Source organism: Arachis hypogaea, chromosome 20 (assembly GCF_003086295.3).
Source record: "Arachis hypogaea cultivar Tifrunner chromosome 20, arahy.Tifrunner.gnm2.J5K5, whole genome shotgun sequence".
Classification (NCBI taxonomy): Eukaryota; Viridiplantae; Streptophyta; class Magnoliopsida; order Fabales; family Fabaceae; genus Arachis; species Arachis hypogaea.
The window spans coordinates 18,783,318-18,803,115 of NC_092055.1; the positions used below are offsets into that span (position 1 = coordinate 18,783,318).

The following is a 19,798-nucleotide window of genomic DNA, read 5'->3' on the forward strand; positions in this document are numbered from 1 at the left end:
AGCGTGTCTGACAGATGCCACCCTCCGACAGTATGCGAGGTGCTACATACTGTTGATGATCGGGGGTTACCTAATGACTGATAAGTCCAATAATCAGGTTCATCTCTGGTGGCTCCCACTACTGGACGACTTTCAGAGGTGCCGATCTTTATCTTGGGGATCTGCGGTGCTAGCATGGGCGTACCATCCTTATGCTCTGCGGCCGACCGCTCCACCACAAACATCACCAGTTGCACTCCTCTGCTGGTATCTTGGATATACCAGATGTTTCCTAAGTGGTGTCCACCTGAGCGATAGATTTACATGTACCCTATGGCTGCGAGGTAACTATTTAGTTTGGTTTTACTATTCTTCATTTTTTGCATAACCATATTAAGACAGATTGACTGAATGGTGGTTAATCTTGCAAATGTTCACAAGTTGATCGGCATGACACAACAAAACAGGGACTAGCACGAGCAGAGGGTCCCGCGATGGTGTCGGGAGTTAGATCAATTACTCTGGGATGAGGTAAGCCATGTACCCTTTTATTTGCTTAAGTTGCATAGATTAGCCAAACTTTTATAGCAACTATCACGAACACTTCTTTCAATGCGTCCATTATAGTTTACGTGGATGCCAAACAACGATGCTGCACTGCAGGATATCTCCCCGCTATGGCTGAAGGAGGAGGCAGAGTGGTGACATGGATGTCTGTTGTCTCCTTCATTTGCCTCAATATAGTGGAATTCTACAATCCCAATCGTGTGAAGCGCCAGTTCAATGGCGAATAGCCAATGCCTAGGGACCCGATCAACGTCGACAAGTTCTTGACTACGACGGGCCACGGCGAGGATGTCTAGTGGCCTACCAAGCTTTGTGAGTGGTATGATCGTTGGACGACTCGGTTTGAGAAGGGACACCGCATATCCATTCAGCCGTGCTTCGGCCATCGGCCGACGCGGGAGTATTGGGATTGGTATAAATTGGCTTGCCATGTCAGACACTTGTTGGGGCAGGACATGCTTGATGAACCCATGTTGTTGGATTTACCGGGAGACGTGCAACCTTCTGCCAGCCAGCCGAGGGACGTCCTAGACCTTTTCCGAGACATCCTTGACCATCGTAGGCGGGCCAGGGAGGTTCGACCGGACACCAGAAGGCCCACCAGGAGAGAGAGGGGTGTTAGAGATTACAGAGGTGCTGCAGGGATAGGGTTAGGCCTTGCAGAGAGCTCTTGGATGTAGAGTCCGAGAAAGAGGCAGAGTATCACTGACAGGGGGAGCCCGATGACATCCCTGAGGATCAGGGTGACTCGCCGACTCCTCCACCCCTTCCTCCACCTCCTCGACCACATCCGCTATCCGGGTCAGGCTCAGGGGCTAGTCGGGAGGATTAGGACGTTGGCCTTCTTGGTTGGCATGACCTCGCTCCATCCAGCAGTCACCTTGAGGCATCGATGGTCGATGAGATAGACCTTGAGGCATCTCTTTTTTGGGTTTTCAGGACAACCATCAATGTCATTTTATGTTTTTGTGAAATTCCATTCTTGTAATTTTCCCATCCACAGTTAGGATTCTTTTCTTAAACATGAATCTGCTTTGGTTTTCTTGTTTTCAATTTAAGTTGAATAATCAAATTACCTTTTTTATATGTTAAATTTGAATAGGAGAAAAAAAAACCAAAATAAAGAAACAAATGTTGGTGGGTAAAGCCTAAAAGTTAAAAGTACTTAGTTATAGTAATTTGTAACACTTAAAATTAGGTTTACTTGATTGTGAAAGTAGCAATTTATGTTAGATGAATTGAAAAACAGATTTTGTTATGATGGTTGGTTAATGTGTTAGAAGCTTGACAAACATGTGGTTTTTGCCATTGTTATGTTGGAAAGTAATGATTTAGCTCATTAGAATGAGCTCTGATGGTTTCATTTTCATAAACCTACTGAATGGAATGGAATCCACAGTTGAGGGTAGTTCAATGAACTCAATTTTATTTCTTTTCTTGAGGTTTAGGTTAGTTTTCTTCACTGAATTTTGGATTTTATTGAAGTGTGATTTACCTTTCCATTGACTGTCCTTCACATTAAATTGTCAAAATTTTCATGTCACTTGAAATTTCATGTTATGTCATCTAAGATTTTTCTTAAATACTTTGTCATATATTTCTCATGTTCTAATTGAATTTTATTGCCTTTTCATTCATATCTAAGTCAGAATTCATAAGTTTTTAGTATTTTTAAAATGTGTTGTATAGTAGTTTTTTAAGTTGGTTTCTTGGACTTTAGTTGGAGGAATAGAGCATTATTAGACAAAGGATAGTGTAATTAGTTACATTCTCTATGATATTTAATGCTGTTGATTGCTTGATGGATGTTTGATTTCAGAGGCATCTAATTAAAAAGTGGTGGTACTTTTTAGTGGTATTGGCTATTGTTAAAAATCAGTAGTGAGTGAGAGGTGAAGCTTTCAGGATAAGTTTATAATATTCAATAATTGGTTTGTGTTTTTTGTATATGAGAGAGAGAGAGAGAGAGAGAGAGAGAGAGAGAGAGAGAGAGAGAGAGAGAGAGAGAGAGAGAGAGAGAGAGAATGCTGACTCAGCAACAAAGGCAGCCAAAAAGGAAAGAAAATAATCCCTTTACCTTATCATTATTCTAGAAGAAGCAATAAAAAAAAGGAGGAATAATAGGCAGGAAAAATCTGTAATCATAAGTGACAATAATTGATGATTTGATTAGTTAAATGAGAGAATCAAGGAGGCGTAATCGTAGGAGTTGAATGCTTGATTCTAGGAGATAATTATGATAATTAATTTGGTTACAGAGAGGGAAGGCAATTAAAGGAGGAGCTGATTAGATGAGAGGTAGGAAAAAGATTTGGAAAGGTCTAGGCTAGGAGAGAAGAGGACTCTCAAAGTTCTTCTGTTATCTTTTACTGTTCTATTGTATTTTTGTATTTCCCTTAAAATAAATACCAGTGTAACAGTATACTTAGGTACTTGGTTCCTTGCTTAAAATGGGTCGGTCTTAGATTGTGATTGTGTTGTTGTACTTGTTCAAATCGTTTTAGTTTGTATAAATAGGTTTCATATCAGTATTGTTGTTTTCAATCTTTCTTCTTTCTTTCTTTTTTTAAAAGAAGTCATTTGTTGCTGATATTATTTTCTGCTTTTATATTTTTTGTTTTAATTTTATTTGTGTTAATGAAACTATATACAAATTAATGTGGTGCGATGGGGGAAGGCCCGGGGAATCTTATGAAAGCAAGTTAATTATTTATGTCTATTTTTGTACTGATCATATGTTTTTATCAAAGTATATCATCTCCGTGTTTAGTGCATCAACTTGGTCATCTACTATACTCATTTAATTGCTTTAGAGTCACATGGTAAATTTAGTAAGCTAAAGTAGTTTTCATTTGTGGAGTGTACTCTGTATTCAATTGTGTTTAACTTTTTTATTGTAGAAATTTTTTCTCTTTTGGTTTTTTATTATTTATTTATTTATTTATTCCTTTTATGATACTGGAATGGAAGTAATCATTGCATGAAGATGCAGGTTTTTCATGACACTTGAGTACAATTAGTTGTGGCAGTAAAAAGTGTTCAATGGAGTTATGGAATGTTCTGAACTTCTCCAACAACCCAAGAAGGGTAATCAATTTTTAAATAAATCAATTTGGTTTATGTTTCAGGTTTGGTGAATATGGTTTATCCAAGTGTTGTCCATTCCAGATTTGAGCATTCCCTTGGCGTGTAGTGGCTTGCTGGTTAATCCATTGAAATGCTTAAAACATTTCAAGAATCAATTTAATTTTCATTGATTTACTCTTATAAGGGAACAATAGAAAGTTTTGAGAGTATACTCAAAGATGCATATGTATTGTAATCTTTTCAGGGCTTGAAACTTGGTATTGATAGATTTGATATTCAAACAGTTAAACTAGCAGGTATGTATTATGTAGTGGTTCTTAGAACTGCTTATGATTCTTTATCTAATATTTATTTTTAAATGATCTTGTCATTTTTTTATAGGACTTCTGTTATGATGTTGGCCATGGGCTTTCAGTCACTTATTCGAAAGTGAATTTCTTCCCTAAGTTACCAATGGTTCTCACTAGAACTTTTATTTTTCTCATGTTTGTATGTTCTAAAATACAATAGACTAATTTAGAGATCTCTTTTTATGTTTTCGAAATCCTTAAAAAACTTATTTGTATTTGATCTGGTTTTCTTTATTTTATTTCACAATCATTAATTCATTGTTCACTCAATATGTTATATATTTTGTACTTCCAGGTGACAGGCACAAATGTCAGTCAATATGGTAGATTATGTCGTCAATGAACATCACATTGATGTTGATTCTGAGATGATAAAAGGAGTCCAGGTATGCCAAATGCCAATATTTATAATGACCATTTCTTGTTTTATTAAGTGTCTTTGAATTCATACTATTTTCAAAGTATCATTACCTAAATTAGTATATAAAGCTGTTTATATAAAATTTAGTGCTACTTGAAGTAGACTTGGAAGCTTTGCTTTGTACATCTTCTAGAATCAAGACATCTTTAGGTGTTTTCGACGCCATTCTCCCATGTCTACTACTCCCGTTGCTTTGTGTATATGACCATCATGTTTCTTTAGTTTCATGAAGGTTATCTTATGACAACTTTTTGAGACATACATAGTACTTTTATTATGCAGAAAAAAAAGAGGAATGATGTTGATGCTTCATTTGTCATGTAAAATGAATCTTATTTTGTTTTATTTTTTTGCTTTTACTTCTACTCTTTTTTCTCTTCATAAATACATAATAAAGTGAAATAATAGAGTTTGATGAATAAATTTTAAGAGGAAAGAAAGAAATCTTGAGCTTGAGTTACAAGAAGGAAACAACGTAGCACCTTTGAGGAGTTAGGACCTTTGAATGTTCTGCATCTTAAAGTGAAAATTTTTAGATGCTTATTTATATTAGTGAACTATTTTAGACTGAATTAGGAATTTAAGAACTTCTTCTCCCTTCCCTAGTTTCTGAAGTATTTAGCTTGTATTAAATATGCCGTAACAGCTAGGTTGAATGGTTGCAAAATTAGCTCATGCTAACCCTATTATTGTCCTATGAACAATTGTTCATTAAGTGCTAATTTAGTTGAAATTTACTGTTGAAATTTGAGCACTGCATAATATCGATGATGTACATTCTATCACATTGATTTTTCTCTGTGTGAATGTAGATTGAGGTGTACAGAGAGATGATTACTCCTGTAGTAGATCCATTTAAGTATTTGATTCAGGTCTGTACGAATTCTTTGTTTCTTTCACTTTATTCCCATTTTCATTGGATCCATCTATCAGTGACGTCGAGTGGTCTGATTAGTATCTGCTTCATTTGTTCTGATTATGATGTCAAGATGTAAAATTATTTTGTCTATTCATTTACCTTTATTCAACACCCAAAACTTTTGGGATAGATAGTTCATGATAGGCATGAGAGCCTCTTCTATGAGTAAGAGGTTTAGAATTTGATTATTGCAGTCTTTCATTCTTCTAAGTAAAAGTAAATTTTGGCACACATTGTAAATGCTTCAAACCCATATGGGGCTTTTGGTTAGTGTTTTGCGAAATTCACGTTGATAAAATAAATGAAGTTCAAAATCAAACTAAAATTGGTTACGCATCCTGTCCTAAACACCTCTGTATACGATTTACATGTAAATAGCATAAATCAAGTCAATTTGATTTGATTTATATAAAGGTGTTCAGAATAGGGCATGTAACTAATTTTGATTTAGGATATTTGCGTAATTTTAAACTCTATTTATTTTATCAATGTAAATTACCCTCATATAAAGGGATAAAATCATTTATGTGCCTCTACCCAATAAACTTGAGATAGTTCATGAAAATGTTTTCATATTTTTTCTTTATGGATGGGGTGCTTCTCCATTTTATGTTTCTTTTGTGCATTCTCTATGTCGGTGCATGTGAAGTTGTTTTCTTATTCGCAGATGGTTTTTAACTTGGAAATTCATTTACTTATTTTTTTTTCCTCTCCCTCTTTCAACAACTAGAGTATGACATTTTGGAATATGTTGTGAGTGAGCACTTGGTAGTTGGTACTTGGTAGACGTGATAAACTAAAAGATGATTGTCTAAGAATATGCAACTGAATTATCATGCTTTTAGGCTTTCTGTCAGGATGTGTCTGAATCTTGTTGGTTATGTTTCAATTTACTGATTTAAGGCATCAATTAATTTTTTTGATGAAAGATTTAGGCATTATTTATGATGACTAAGCAATAGATTGTAGGTTGTCCCCTATATATTGTTTTGTTATGATGTAGGCATAAGAAAGACAGAAGCCAGTGGCAGCCAAGAAGATTAATTAGGAATTTAATATTAGTTTGATATAGTGTTTGAGTTTTTCTTTAATTGATTATTGTGGTTAGTTTGATAAAGTGTTTGATATGTTTGCTTAGTTATTTATTGTTTATGTCGCTTTTGGTATTTTCAGGTTCAGTTGGTTTGGGGAGGATGTATGCATTGTTACTGTGCTTACTCGTTAAAGTTCTGGAACTGTCGTGAGTGTTCATAAATTATAAAAGAAAAAAAATCAAAATTTCAATCCTAAATTTGTCTCATGTATTTTTACTAGATTGCATTTTTTTACATGATTGTGGAATTTTATTTGTATTTTATTCATTAGAAAACGAAAAATTACTTGTCATTGTTGTTTATGTCATATGCTAATACTTTGACTATAGATGATATTTTGCAGAATAAATTTTGTCTGGACTTCCACTCTTTTGAAATTAAAATCCATAAAAAAAAATTAAAGCATAGTTCCCTCATTAGTAACCTCTTTCACCAAAAAGTTTGACTAAAAAAAATATATCATTCAAATGAAATAAATTCTATCTTCATTTCTTGTACCATGTCCTGATAAGTAAAATTTGGAATCGAGATATTTTCTCTTGTTTTATTGTTGCTAAAATACATGCATATCCATATTGGCATTATTTTATAATTTATTCAACAATTTTCCATTTTTAGGAATAATTTATCTCTCACACCACTAATTCTTCTTTTCTGTTAATTTTTTTTAATATTTGTATTTTTTGAAGACCCCACTTTACTTTCTTTGCTCACTTTACACTATATTCTTTTTACTTGATGAAGAAAAGAGTGAAGACAATCAACCACTTTAGTTATTTGTACTTTGTATTTTTCAATTATGTATTCTACAAAGTTTTTCTTGTTGATTTTTTTTTAGATTTCCAACTTGGTCATAAATTTTATCACTTTTTGTATATTAAGCTTTTAACTGAAAATTCTGACTTGCATGATAGGTGGTTGATGAAATAAATTTTCCGTTGACCACAGGATTTTGATTATATACCAAAAATGTATGTAACAACAGGGTTGTGTTGCATTTCTATGGTATTTAGATTTTGATTCATAGAAGAAATATAGTTTCAATTCGATTTATATCGGCCTTCTTCATCATCTGCAAGTAGCCAGCAAGTAGGTGTCATCAAGTTCTACCTCAAAAAATCGGATTCTTTTTCACAACCAATCTCATATAAGGACTCATCTGAATGGAAAGACACTAGTGTTAAAGTTAAAGTTGACGAAGAAGGAGGAGACACTATCAATGTTGCAACCTCAGCTTCATTTTCGCTTTCGGAGCTCAATTGTGGCTCCTTGGTATCTCCATATGGTTCATATATATTGGAAGCTACGGTTCTTCTTCATAAGATCGTTGGTATTGCTTGGTGAGATTTGAATGTTACCATAAAGAACAAAAGGAAGTACTTTGATGATGTTATTAAGAGTTCAACTGGTTATGCCTTACATGCCATTACAAGTCTTAAAGCAACTTCCTTTATTGTTGTTCAATAATAAGTGTATTTGTATTCTTAAAGCTAAATTGGAAATTGTGTTCTTTACTTCGAGAAGATTGCATCCCTCAACCAGGACTTATGGTGAAGTTTTTGTGGATGGGGCAAATCACACTTTGTTTATTAGCATGCATTGTAATTTGGCTTTTTTTGTTTTTTGTGTTTGGGTTTAACTTCTACCATACCAACTAGCTACTTATTTTGTTGTGGAGGATATATGTGTTTCTGTTGTTGACTTTTTTTCAGTGGATTAATATTTTGTAGTATATAATTGAATCTCTTCACCTCGCGTCGCCAGGTCTGCTCGGAGCTGCTGTTGGGTCGCCATTTCTGTCCTCGTCGTCGTCGGCCACCCTGAACTCGTGTCTCTGTCCTAATCGTCGATCCCTCTCTGTCTCTCACGCGTCAAGCCTCTGTCTTCGATCCCTCTGTGTCCGAGCTCACTTTCCTTCCTCCTTCGCGGTCACTTCTCTTCCTCCCTCGCCACCGTAAGCAAAGCTGCTTCAAATCTTCAATGTATGTTTTCTTATTTTGTTATTTTACTGATTTTGAGTTGCTGAAATCTGATTTTTCTGAGTTGGTAAGCCTCCATCCCTACACTGCTTCAGTTTCATTTTTGGGAGTTAACTACTGTTTTTCTGGACTTAAGTATGTTGTTTTTCTGGGGTAATTGTTGTTTTCTGAGTTAATTTTCTTTCGTTGTTCATTGTTGTTAACAGGGCTGGACTGTTGTTATCTTGTTCTGACTTCTGGGTTTATTATTGTTGACTATTGGTGATGTTCTGAGTTATTTTTGTGCATTTTATTCTATTTGAGTTAATTTGTCAGTTGTTGGCTTGTCGCTGAGTAAAATTAGTTAAACTTAAAAACTTGTGCTCTTCAATTGGATCCGGCTCTGATTGATGCTGGAAGAAGGGTTTTCAGTTGAAATCCCAGATGAATAAGCTTGTTTGCTGCGCCACTATTGCTAAATAATAGCCTCAGCTAAAGCTCATCAGAAAATTGTTGAAAAGCTCTGAAATTTCACTCTGTTATTCTCTTGGAGTTAGGGATGTGGCATTCTAAGTTATATGAATCTGTGTTAAGTTTCATATATGACTTAATGTTAGTTTCTTTAATAGTGTGCCTTATATGGGAATGTTTTAATTGGTTTGAAGAATACCAAATAATTGATTTTAACTAATATTGAATACTTGTGTTAGTTTACTTATGCGTATTTTGATTTTATTTTTAGTTATAAATTTTGATGTTTGAAGTTATTTGGAACTTTTAATGGTAAATTATAGATAATTTATTATGTGAAATTGTAAAATTTTGAATTTTATTAGCTTACAATTCATTGAATTTAAATATTCAAATTATGTATTAAATTTTTAATAATTTTATTTTATATTTAATTAAATCGGTTGATGTAAACCCCGCTAAAATCGGTATATAATTAGTCAATAAATCGAATTTTCAATAGAAAAATTAAATATACAAAACTAATATCAAAATAGGATAGAGCTCGGCAAAACAAGAATTTTGATATCACTTTCGAAAAATTTGGCCCAAAATTGAGCCGAATGGGCCGAGCCGGTTGAACCGGACCCAAACCAGGCCCGCGGGCCCAACCAGCCCAGTATATAAATGAGCTAAAGCTCATTTTCTGCCTTAGAACACAACAGAAGCAGCGTAAATGCATGGAGAAGAAGAGAATGAATTCCAAAACCTAGCTTGATCTTCTTTCTTTGATAACTTTTGATCCGGAGCTTCGATTGACGAGCCGTTTGTGGCCACGCGTCGGGTTCGTTGAGTTCTTCAATTCTATTCAAATAAAACAGTAAGTGAATCGCTTTTTCCTAGCTCCATTTCTGCTGGTATATGAATTTCGGGTTTAAGGTTTGAGAAACTCAATTCCTTGATGATTTTCATGTTTTAGGGGTCCACTAGACTTGATTTCTTGTGGGTATTGCCCAAGGATCAGTGGGTAAAGGTAAGAGATCTTAAACCCTAATAAAATTTCTGAATTTAGGAATTTGGGTATTGAGTTGTTATGTTTGGATGTGTTAATTGTGGTTTAGGTAGTGTGTATGTGAATGTTGATGCTTGTTGGAGGCTTGTTGGTGATCAAGCTTGGTTTGGGGCTGTTTGATTGAGCTTGGAGGGGCTGTAATTTTGAGTTGTGAGGCTGCCTTGGGTAAATTAAGTGATCGGCCAAGGTATGGTTTAAGTTTCGCACGTTTAATATTTACGGTGTTGTGAAAACTTAGGTTAGAGGAACCATAGAATAAGTTGGATTGTTTGTTGTATTTAATGATTAGCCTTGTAATGTTGTTAGAATAGATTTGTTAGTGAATTTATATATTAGAATTATGAGGTGTGAAAGTTATTAATGGTGTGCTCTTATATTTATTTATGATGGATTAGAATTGGTGTTTGTTAATAAGGATGTAGAGTTGTGTTGTGGTGGTATTGTATATGCTGTAAATAATTATGTAATGATCGGAATTGTATGAGACCAAGTTTGAGCTTAACTTGGGAATATAAGGAACTAAACTGGAAAATTTGGGACCCTTTTGTTAAATATACAATTTATGGCAAATTTTTAAAGTTAGGTTGTTAAATCTGTCCAGCAGCAGAAAAGATCAAACAGGGCAGCAACTTGTTTGTCTTGCTGCGACTTCTACGAGTTGAGTTTTGGAGCGAAACCAATTTTGTTATAAAATTTGATTAACTTGATTTATTTCTCTAAAATTTCAGAATTTTAAGAGTTGAGGATTGGGAGCTGTGAATTTTTGAATATTGGTGGTCAAAACTGAAAAGAAACAGATTTCAGCAAGCTATGCATCAACTTCCAATGCTTGTAACTCTTAGAATTAAATAGAAATTGGGTTGCAACCAAGACACACTTGTTTCTGGATGAGCTAGGGTTTCTCAAATCAAAATTTAGCTTAATTAGAGTTTTGTAATAAAAGTTATTCCAATTGAAAGGTACTAAGCTTGTTGGTTTTTAAAACAGATTTTGTCTCATTTTTACTTAACTTCCAGGTAATGTAACTTTTTCATTAAAAATGGTATTGACTCAGAACCAATTGAGAAAGAAACCTGGATGAGTAAAGTTTAACTACATTAATTTTCAAAGTCATTGGATTTAACTTGGATTTTATATTGAATTTTGAATATCACATGCTGCTGCTATTTTTCTGGTTTTATGCACTGCAGAGCAGTCACGGTTTTTCCTTTATTCCTGAGGCTAAAAAAATCAGAAAATTATGATATTTAGTTTGTTAGAAAGCTTATTTCAATATGAACGCCTGGACATAAAGTTTGTGCAATTCTGAGTTCATTTGCTATATTAGAAACAGAAAAGAAAATAGAGTGTCGAGGATGTCTTAGTGATAGTCATGAGTTCGAGAAGTTAAAGTTCAATCCTCGTGTGATGTGATTGATTGAATGTTAGAGTTGGGTTGATTTTAAGAGTATTCGATATTAAAAAGGATGAAAAGAGTTTGATAAAAAGTTTGGTCAGGACCCGGAAAGGGTAATCAAGATGAATTATAAGGGAATGACGATGAAAAATATGAAAGGGAGGTTGTTAATAAAAGGAGTTAATATGCCATGGCTTGATGAATGATTAAATAATGATTATGACTATGAAATGACTTATGAATAATGCTATCTGAGATACGAGTTTCCTGGGTAAGAGCCGTGGCTCGCCATCACGTGTTCCAGGTTGAATCTCGATACTCTGTTGACCCTACGTCGTAAGGGTGACCGGGCACGTATAAATTCCCGGGTATGGATAGCCCCCATTGAGTGATTTTATGAAATATGAATGTGAACTCTATGCATAGACTCTTGGGGATGCGTGACGGGAGACAGTCTAAGGTTTTCAGACTTGTCGGGTTGGCTGGATAACCGACAGATGGGCCCCATCAGCCATAGGACAGGCATGCATCATATGCATTTGTTTGTATTGATTGCTATGCATTTTCTGGGTATGCCTAATTGATATATATTACCCGCTATTTGTTATACTTGCTAATTGTACTATTTGATCATTACTTGTGCGTGAACTTGTTTGGTTGCTTGTTTCTGTTGCATTCTGAATGATGAAAGGATGGAGGAAACGGAGGAAATGGTTTGGTGTTAGGTTAAGCTTGAACTTGAGTAAGTTAGGCAGATTTAGAATACCTACCCCTGTTTATGGTTTCTGTTTAGTACTTAAGTTGGATAATTGAATAACGGAGTTCTAGGATTGCCTATGGCATTCTCAGGACCGTATTTCTTATGCGCGTGGCACTTTTACCATGCTGAGAACCTCCGGTTCTCATTCCATATTATATTGTTGTTTTTCAGATGCAGGTCGAGAGGCTCCTCGCTAGACGTCTGAATCTTGGGAAGCGAAGTAGTCCTTGGGTGTATTTTGGTTTTTTGTTTGTATATATGTATATATTTGTTTAGCTTACTCTCCAAGTAACTTGTGTATGCTGCTCTTCTTAGAGGTTGAGGGAGAGATAGGAGTTTATTTTGGTATTTTGGTATATTTTGGGGATACCTATGTATGTTCATATGTATATATATATATATATATATATATATCCTCTGGCCAGCCTTAGCTTCGCAGGCTAAGTCAGGGGCTAGTTATGCTGTTTCCTTGGCTTTCATTTATTCTTTTGCTTAACTTTATCATGTTCCTATTAGGTTTCTTAGCACGCAAGTAATCCTTTCCTGAGCGTTGCGCTTTTTGTTTTGCGATTTTTGTTTTACCCATTTTTCAAGGCTCCTAGTTAAGTATCTTTTCTCTATTATTATATATATATTACTATTCTTAGAGGTCGTAATACCCTACTATCTCAGTCTTATGACTTAAGCATAAGATTAAGTATAGTAGGGTGTTACATTATGGTATCAGAGCAGTTCGTTCCTATAGAGCCTGAGGGACGGACTGATTATGCCTCTGGGCATACTCTAGGTGTCTATACATGCTATTTAGGGTATCTAACTGATATATGAGGCATGAATGCTCATGAGCATGCATTTGGGACTTTGAAATGCTAAACTAGAGATATTGAGACTGATCACCTTGATATCACTTGTTTGGTGTGAACAGGAACCAAATGGCATCTCGTGGACGCAGTCGTGAGCATAATCGGGATCAAGGACGGAGAGCTAATGAGGTAACCATACCAATAGATAGTTTGACCGATATCATGACCGCAATGACGAGTGTTGCTGCTGCCATTGGTACTGTTGCGGCCGCGACCATCCGAGTAATGGGTGGAATGGAACCACAAGCTGGAACTGGCAACAATGATGATAATGAATATGAAGGTGGACATAATGCTCCGAATACAGGGGTACCACTTAGTTATCTGGAGCAGGTTAATGTGGGTCAGACAATGGGAGAAAGCTCAAGGAGGGCTGAGGTAGCAAGAAGTAATCACCGAGAATCCTTCACAAAGAAAAAGGGAAAGATTACACCGAGGAGCTAAACTTTCAAAAAGAATCGCTTTGTCGCTTTACATTCTCAGCACTGGAGCAATGACCGAAGGAACGATAACCGTTCGGATCCGAATGCTAAAGGGAAAACTAGTACTCAACTGGATGATTTAAGGTGCCCAAGGTGCAAGAAGTACCATCCAAACAGACCGTGCATGGCCGGATTAGGCATATGTTACAAGTACGAGAAGTCGGGGCATATAGCTCGAGACTGTCCACACAAGAAACGCCAGGATGCAGTCGAATCCGACCCGAGGTAATCATAAGTTAGCAGTTGAGTTTTTAACTACCTTGCGTATCATTAATATATGTATGATCCATTTGTGAAGCACGACAAGTTTTGATGATCGTGGAGTCCGAACCGATGGTTAGTCGAAGACTACTAGTTGTTAAGATAGAGCGATACTTAACTAACTTAGATGAGTGACTAGGTTCTTAAAGGATGAGAGTCAGAATGACGCAGTGGAATCAGGGTGGTTAGACTTTTGAAGGTTAAGGATTAAGTGACGTAGTGGAAGCAGGTTGGACCATATCTAAAGAATCAAGAGTGTTGAGGTTATGCGGAGTTATTGTTTGGAATTTAGTGACGGTGAAACTTTGAGGAAGAGGAGTAGAGCGAACACAACCTTTAGATGTTAATTGTTCAGAGGTAAGTGGAAATGAAACCAAATCTCTATACGAGAGAGTTTCTAAGACAATTCTTGAAGGTGTGTCAAAACTTCCATTCCAGAGAGAAACGAGTTTGCGATAGGCTTAGTACCGGAAATCGGATTAACTTCAATCGCACCACAAGTGAAGACATCATTATAACCGGTAGAATTTAGGATTGAGTGGAAGGGAGTACTAGAAGAGGGAATCACCTAACCAACTATTTCTTTGTGGGAAGCATCGGTTATGCTGGAGAAGAAGGAAGAGAACGGTAGGAAACCTTATGCAGAGAGAGTGTGCTAACGAACCTTCGCAACTCGATCTAATCCTTCTTTTGAAACCTACATTGACATTCGATCCGGAGCTCTTCCTAAATAGCTTGACTACCTTTCTAACTTTACTCCTTGTGCACATGAATATTATTTCTTCCAGGATGAGTCTGAGCTTGTCTTGGTATAAGTGCGTAATCCTTGAATCTTGTGTGCTCGCTATGACTAGAGTTGCCCCTATTCGCAAACCATGTTCTTCAGAATCAGCTGAGACTTCTTTGACTCTGTACGCTCTGTTCTTCCTACCAAAGATCTCTAATTTGAACTCTTTTCTTGAGATGCACCTAGGTTCCTCTCCTTGTGTATTCCATCATTTCGGTATAATCCTGAACAACCGTGTACAAAATTTCCTTTTTGAGTCATTACGAACACCGTTTGTATTGCTCATTCATTTTTCGAGCTTAATGTCCTTTTGAAAATCAACTCGAGCCTATATTAGTATCACGTATAAAATATAGTTGTGACTGTGGAGATGTTGATTCCTTAAGAGCATGACTTTTGGATACGGAAGATGAAGCAGGTAAGCGTGCACCGTCAAAAAGAGTTTTGGAGTTTTAAATTCTTGTCGACCACAAAGCCTATGATTAGTTTAATGCGCTAGAAATACACTGGTTACATAGATACCCGAATATGAAGAGAGCTTTCAAACTCCAAGAGAAGGATTAACACCAAATCCAGTAATTAGAATACCCGAACTTATTTAACAACTCGGAATTAGTGCGATCCATTACTAGAGGGGTTTAGGATACGTGTAAATACAACATCGTGAAGTGGTAACAGATGCCCTGAGTAAGAAATTTTTGGGGAAATGCTTGGATATAAATTTCGGAGAATGAAAGGCTAGATAAGTTGGAACTTTAAATTGGATATTAAGGGTATAGATAAAGGAGTCAAACTAAATCTATTGCGGTTTTAAAATATAGCAAAGACGAAATGCAGGAAGCGTAAGGGGACGATAAAGACCTACCGAGGATGTCGAAGTCTGGCAAACGAAAGGGAACTAAGGAAAGATTTATATGTTTAATGTCGAAATAGAGATTGTAAAGTCAAAGACTTAAGGAGTGCAATAACGATGATAAGGGGCTACTAAGAGTACTGAAACCGGTTGAATCCAGAAGACACCAAGAGAGGGTTATGTGTTGAGGTCGGAAGTTGAAATAAGAAACTGTTGTTCGAAGCTTACAGGAGAAAATTTTTGAAGTTACCTTGAGATTTCTAAAACCTACCACAAATCAAAGAAGATATTTTGAGCAGACAGAAATGAAGAACGAGGTGGAAATCTATGTGATTACAAGTTTGACGTATGAGAAAGAAATGAAAGACCACTAGAAACTGTTCGAAATGCCACAACCGTCGAAGGTTCTACATTAAAGATAAAAGGGAATAGCCATTGATTTCATAATAGGTTACCGAAGACTAGGACAAAAGGTGATACTGTTAGGGAACTGTGGATCAAGCGACCAGGCCCGTTTTGCCCATCGGAGTAAACCACTTATTGGGGATATCAAAGAGACTATACATCAGGGAGAAGGTGAGACTTCACAGTATGCTAAACACCTTTGAATTAACCGAAAACTGGAATATCAAACGTCTTAGTTCCTGATTTTGACAGCCGAAACAACAGAGGAAGAGTTACGTAAATCTAAGTTAGAATTCTCACTATGAAAGCCGACAAAAGAGTTAGGTGGATCTAAGAAGAAGACTTCTCAAGTTGGAAGAAAGGGGATACCTATTTCTGAAGATCACTTCAATGAACTAGAATCGGATGATCAATCAAAAAAAAAAACTAAAAAGCTAAATCCCTATCACATCGGACCAGTGGCGTATAGGATCGCTTTACTACCACATTGTTCGAACCTGCATGACGTGTTTCATGTATCGCAGCTTCGTAAATACAATTTTGATCCTAGTCATGTCCTAAAGCCGGAATTAATTCAAGTGAGAGAAGATCTGACGTTTCCAATAACTCTCGTTAGAATTGATGATACCAGCATTAAGCGTTTACACGGGAAAGAGACTTTCTTAGTGAAAGTAGCTTGGTGTTGGGCTAGTATTGAAGAATATACCTAGGAGCTTGAGATAGAGATGCGGAAGGACTACCCACACCTCTATTCAGGTAACGCACTCTGAATTTTGAGGACAAATTTCCTAATTAGGTGGGTAGGATGTAAACCCCACTAAAATCGGTATATAATTAGTCAATAAATCGAATTTTCAATAGGAAAATTAAATATGCAAAACTAATATCAAAATAGGATAGAGCTCGGCAAAACGAGAATTTTGATATCACTTTCGAAAAATTTGGCCCAAAATTGAGCCGAATGGGCCGAGCCGGTTGAACCGGGCCTAAACCAGGCCCGCGGGCCCAACCAGCCCAGTATATAAATGAGCTAAAGCTCATTTTCTGCCTTAGAACACAACAGAAGCAGCGTAAATGCATGGAGAAGAAGAGAATGAATTCCAAAACCTAGCTTGATCTTCTTTCTTTGATAACTTTTGATCCGGAGCTTCGATTGACGAGCCGTTTGTGGCCACGCGTCGGGCTCGTTGAGTTCTTCAATTCTATTTAAATAAAACAGTAAGTGAATCGCTTTTTCCTAGCTCCATTTCTGCTGGTATATGAATTTCGGGTTTAAGGTTTGAGAAACTCAATTCCTTGATGATTTTCATGTTTTAGGGGTCCACTAGACTTGATTTCTTGTGGGTATTGCCCAAGGATCAGTGGGTAAAGGTAAGAGATCTTAAACCCTAATGAAATTTCTGAATTTAGGAATTTGGGTATTGAGTTGTTATGTTTGGATGTGTTAATTGTGGTTTAGGTAGTGTGTATGTGAATGTTGATGCTTGTTGGAGGCTTGTTAGTGATCAAGCTTGGTTTGGGGCTGTTTGATTGAGCTTGGAGGGGCTGTAATTTTGAGTTGTGAGGCTGCCTTGGGTGAATTAAGTGATCGGCCAAGGTATGGTTTAAGTTTCGCACGTTTAATATTTACGGTGTTGTGAAAACTTAGGTTAGAGGAACCATAGAATAAGTTAGATTGTTTGTTGTATTTAATGATTAGCCTTGTAATGTTGTTAGAATAGATTTGTTAGTGAATTTATATATTAGAATTATGAGGTGTGAAAGTTATTAATGGTGTGCTCTTATATTTATTTATGATGGATTAGAATTGGTGTTTGTTAATAAGGATGTAGAGTTGTGTTGTGGTGGTATTGTATATGCTGTAACTAATTATGTAATGATCGGAATTGCATGAGACTAAGTTTGGGCTAAACTTGGGAATATAAGGAACTAAACTGGAAAATTTGGGACCTTTTTGTTAAATATACAATTTATGGCAAATTTTTAAAGTTATGTTGTTAAATCTGTCCAGCAGCAGAAAAGATCAACAGGGCAGCAACTTGTTTGTCTTGCTGCGACTTCTACGAGTTGAGTTTTTGAGAAAAACCAATTTTGTTATAAAATTTGATTAACTTGCTTTATTTATCTAAAATTTCAGAATTTTAAGAGTTGAGGATTGGGAGCTGTGAATTTTTGAATATTGGTGGTCAAAACTGAAAAGAAACAGATTTCAGCAAGCTATGCATCAACTTCCAATGCTTGTAACTCTTAGAATTAAATAGAAATTGGGTTGTAACCAAGACACACTTGTTTTTAGATGAGCTAGGGGTTCTCAAATAAAAATTTAGCTTAATTAGAGTTTTGTAATAAAAGTTATTCCAATTGAAAGGTACTAAGCTTGTTGGTTTTTAAAACAGATTTTGTCTCATTTTTACTTAACTTCCAGGTAATGTAACTTTTTCATTAAAAATGGTATTGACTCAGAACCAATTGAGAAAGAAACCTGGATGAGTAAAGTTTAACTACATTAATTTTCAAAGTCATTGGATTTAACTTGGATTTTATATTGAATTTTGAATATCACATGCTGCTGCTGTTTTTCTGGTTTTATGCACTGCATAGCAGTCACGGTTTTTCCTTTATTCCTGAGGCTAAAAAAATCAGAAAATTATGATATTTATTTTTTTAGAAAGTTTATTTCAATATGAATGCCTGGACATAAAGTTTGTGCAATTCCGAGTTCATTTGCTATATTAGAAACAGAAAAGAAAATAGAGTGTCGAGGATGTCTTAGTGATAGTCATGAGTTCGAGAAGTTAAAGTTCAATCCTCGTGTGATGTGATTGATTGAATGTTAGAGTTGGGTTGATTTTAAGAGTATTCGATATTAAGAAGGATGAGAAGAGTTTGATAAAAAGTTTGGTCAGGACCCGGAAAGGGTAATCAAGATGAATTATAAGGGAATGACGATGAAAAATGTGAAAGGGAGGTTGTTAATAAAAGGAGTTAATATGCCATGGCTTGATGAATGATTAAATAATGATTATGACTATGAAATGGCTTATGAATAATGCTATCTGAGATACGAGTTCCCTGGGTAAGAGCCGTGGCTCGCCATCACGTGTTCCAGGTTGAATCTCGATACTCTGTTGACCCTACGTCGTAAGGGTGACCGGGCACGTATAAATTCCCGGGTATGGATAGCCCCCATTGAGTGATTTTATGAAATATGAATGTGAACTCTATGCATAGACTCTTGGGGATGCGCGACGGGGGACAGTCTAGGGTTTTCGGACTTGTCGGGTTGGCTGGATAACCGACAGATGGGCCCCATCAGCCATAGGACAGGCATGCATCATATGCATTTGTTTGTATTGATTGCTATGCATTTTCTGGGTATGCCTAATTGATATATATTACCCGCTATTTGTTATACTTGCTAATTGTACTATTTGATCATTACTTGTGCGTGAACTTGTTTGGTTGCTTGTTTCTGTTGCATTCTGAATGATGAAAGGATGGAGGAAACGGAGGAAATGGTTTGGTGTTAGGTTAAGCTTGAACTTGAGTAAGTTAGGCAGATTTAGAATACCTACCCCTGTTTATGGTTTCTGTTTACTACTTAAGTTGGATAATTGAATAACGGAGTTCTAGGATTGCCTATGGCATTCTCAGGACCGTATTTCTTATGCGCGTGGCACTTTTACCATGCTAAGAACCTCCGGTTCTCATTCCATATTATATTGTTGTTTTTCAGATGCAGGTCGAGAGGCTCCTCGCTAGACGTCTGGATCTTGGGAAGCGAAGTAGTCCTTGGGTGTATTTTGGTTTTTTGGTTGTATATATGTATATATTTGTTTAGCTTACTCTCCAAGTAACTTGTGTATGCTGCTCTTCTTAGAGGTTGAGGGAGAGATAGGAGTTTATTTTGGTATATTTTGGGGATACCTATGTATGTTCATATGTATATATATATATATCCTCTGGCCAGCCTTAGCTTCGCAGGCTAAGTCAGGGGCTAGTTATGCTGTTTCCTTGGCTTTCCTTTATTCTTTTGCTTAACTTTATCATGTTCCTATTAGGTTTCTTAGCACGTAAGTAATCCTTTCCTGAGC

The 19,798-nt window shown here is 36.2% G+C and overlaps 3 long non-coding RNA genes across 4 annotated transcripts; all 3 read left to right on the forward strand.

The window, feature by feature from the left end:
• The first annotated feature begins 4,278 nt into the window (after positions 1-4,278).
• LOC112782479 (uncharacterized) lies at positions 4,279-6,587 on the forward strand. The gene is made up of 3 exons (XR_003193008.3): positions 4,279-4,369; positions 5,217-5,276; positions 6,497-6,587. It is a non-coding gene; the product is annotated as an uncharacterized lncRNA (long non-coding RNA).
• Positions 6,588-7,496: 909 nt separating this feature from the next.
• LOC140182709 (uncharacterized) lies at positions 7,497-8,928 on the forward strand. The gene is made up of 3 exons (XR_011878762.1): positions 7,497-7,757; positions 8,182-8,399; positions 8,603-8,928. It is a non-coding gene; the product is annotated as an uncharacterized lncRNA (long non-coding RNA).
• A 414-nt stretch (positions 8,929-9,342) lies between these two features.
• Positions 9,343-19,732, forward strand: LOC112784652 (uncharacterized). 2 transcript variants are annotated; one of them, XR_011878761.1, is made up of 4 exons: positions 9,343-9,705; positions 9,805-9,858; positions 9,947-10,084; positions 19,441-19,732. It is a non-coding gene; the product is annotated as an uncharacterized lncRNA (long non-coding RNA). The 2 variants fall into 2 exon arrangements; XR_003194001.2 differs by lacking the exon at positions 19,441-19,732 and adding an exon at positions 12,225-12,519.
• The last annotated feature ends 66 nt before the right edge of the window (positions 19,733-19,798 follow it).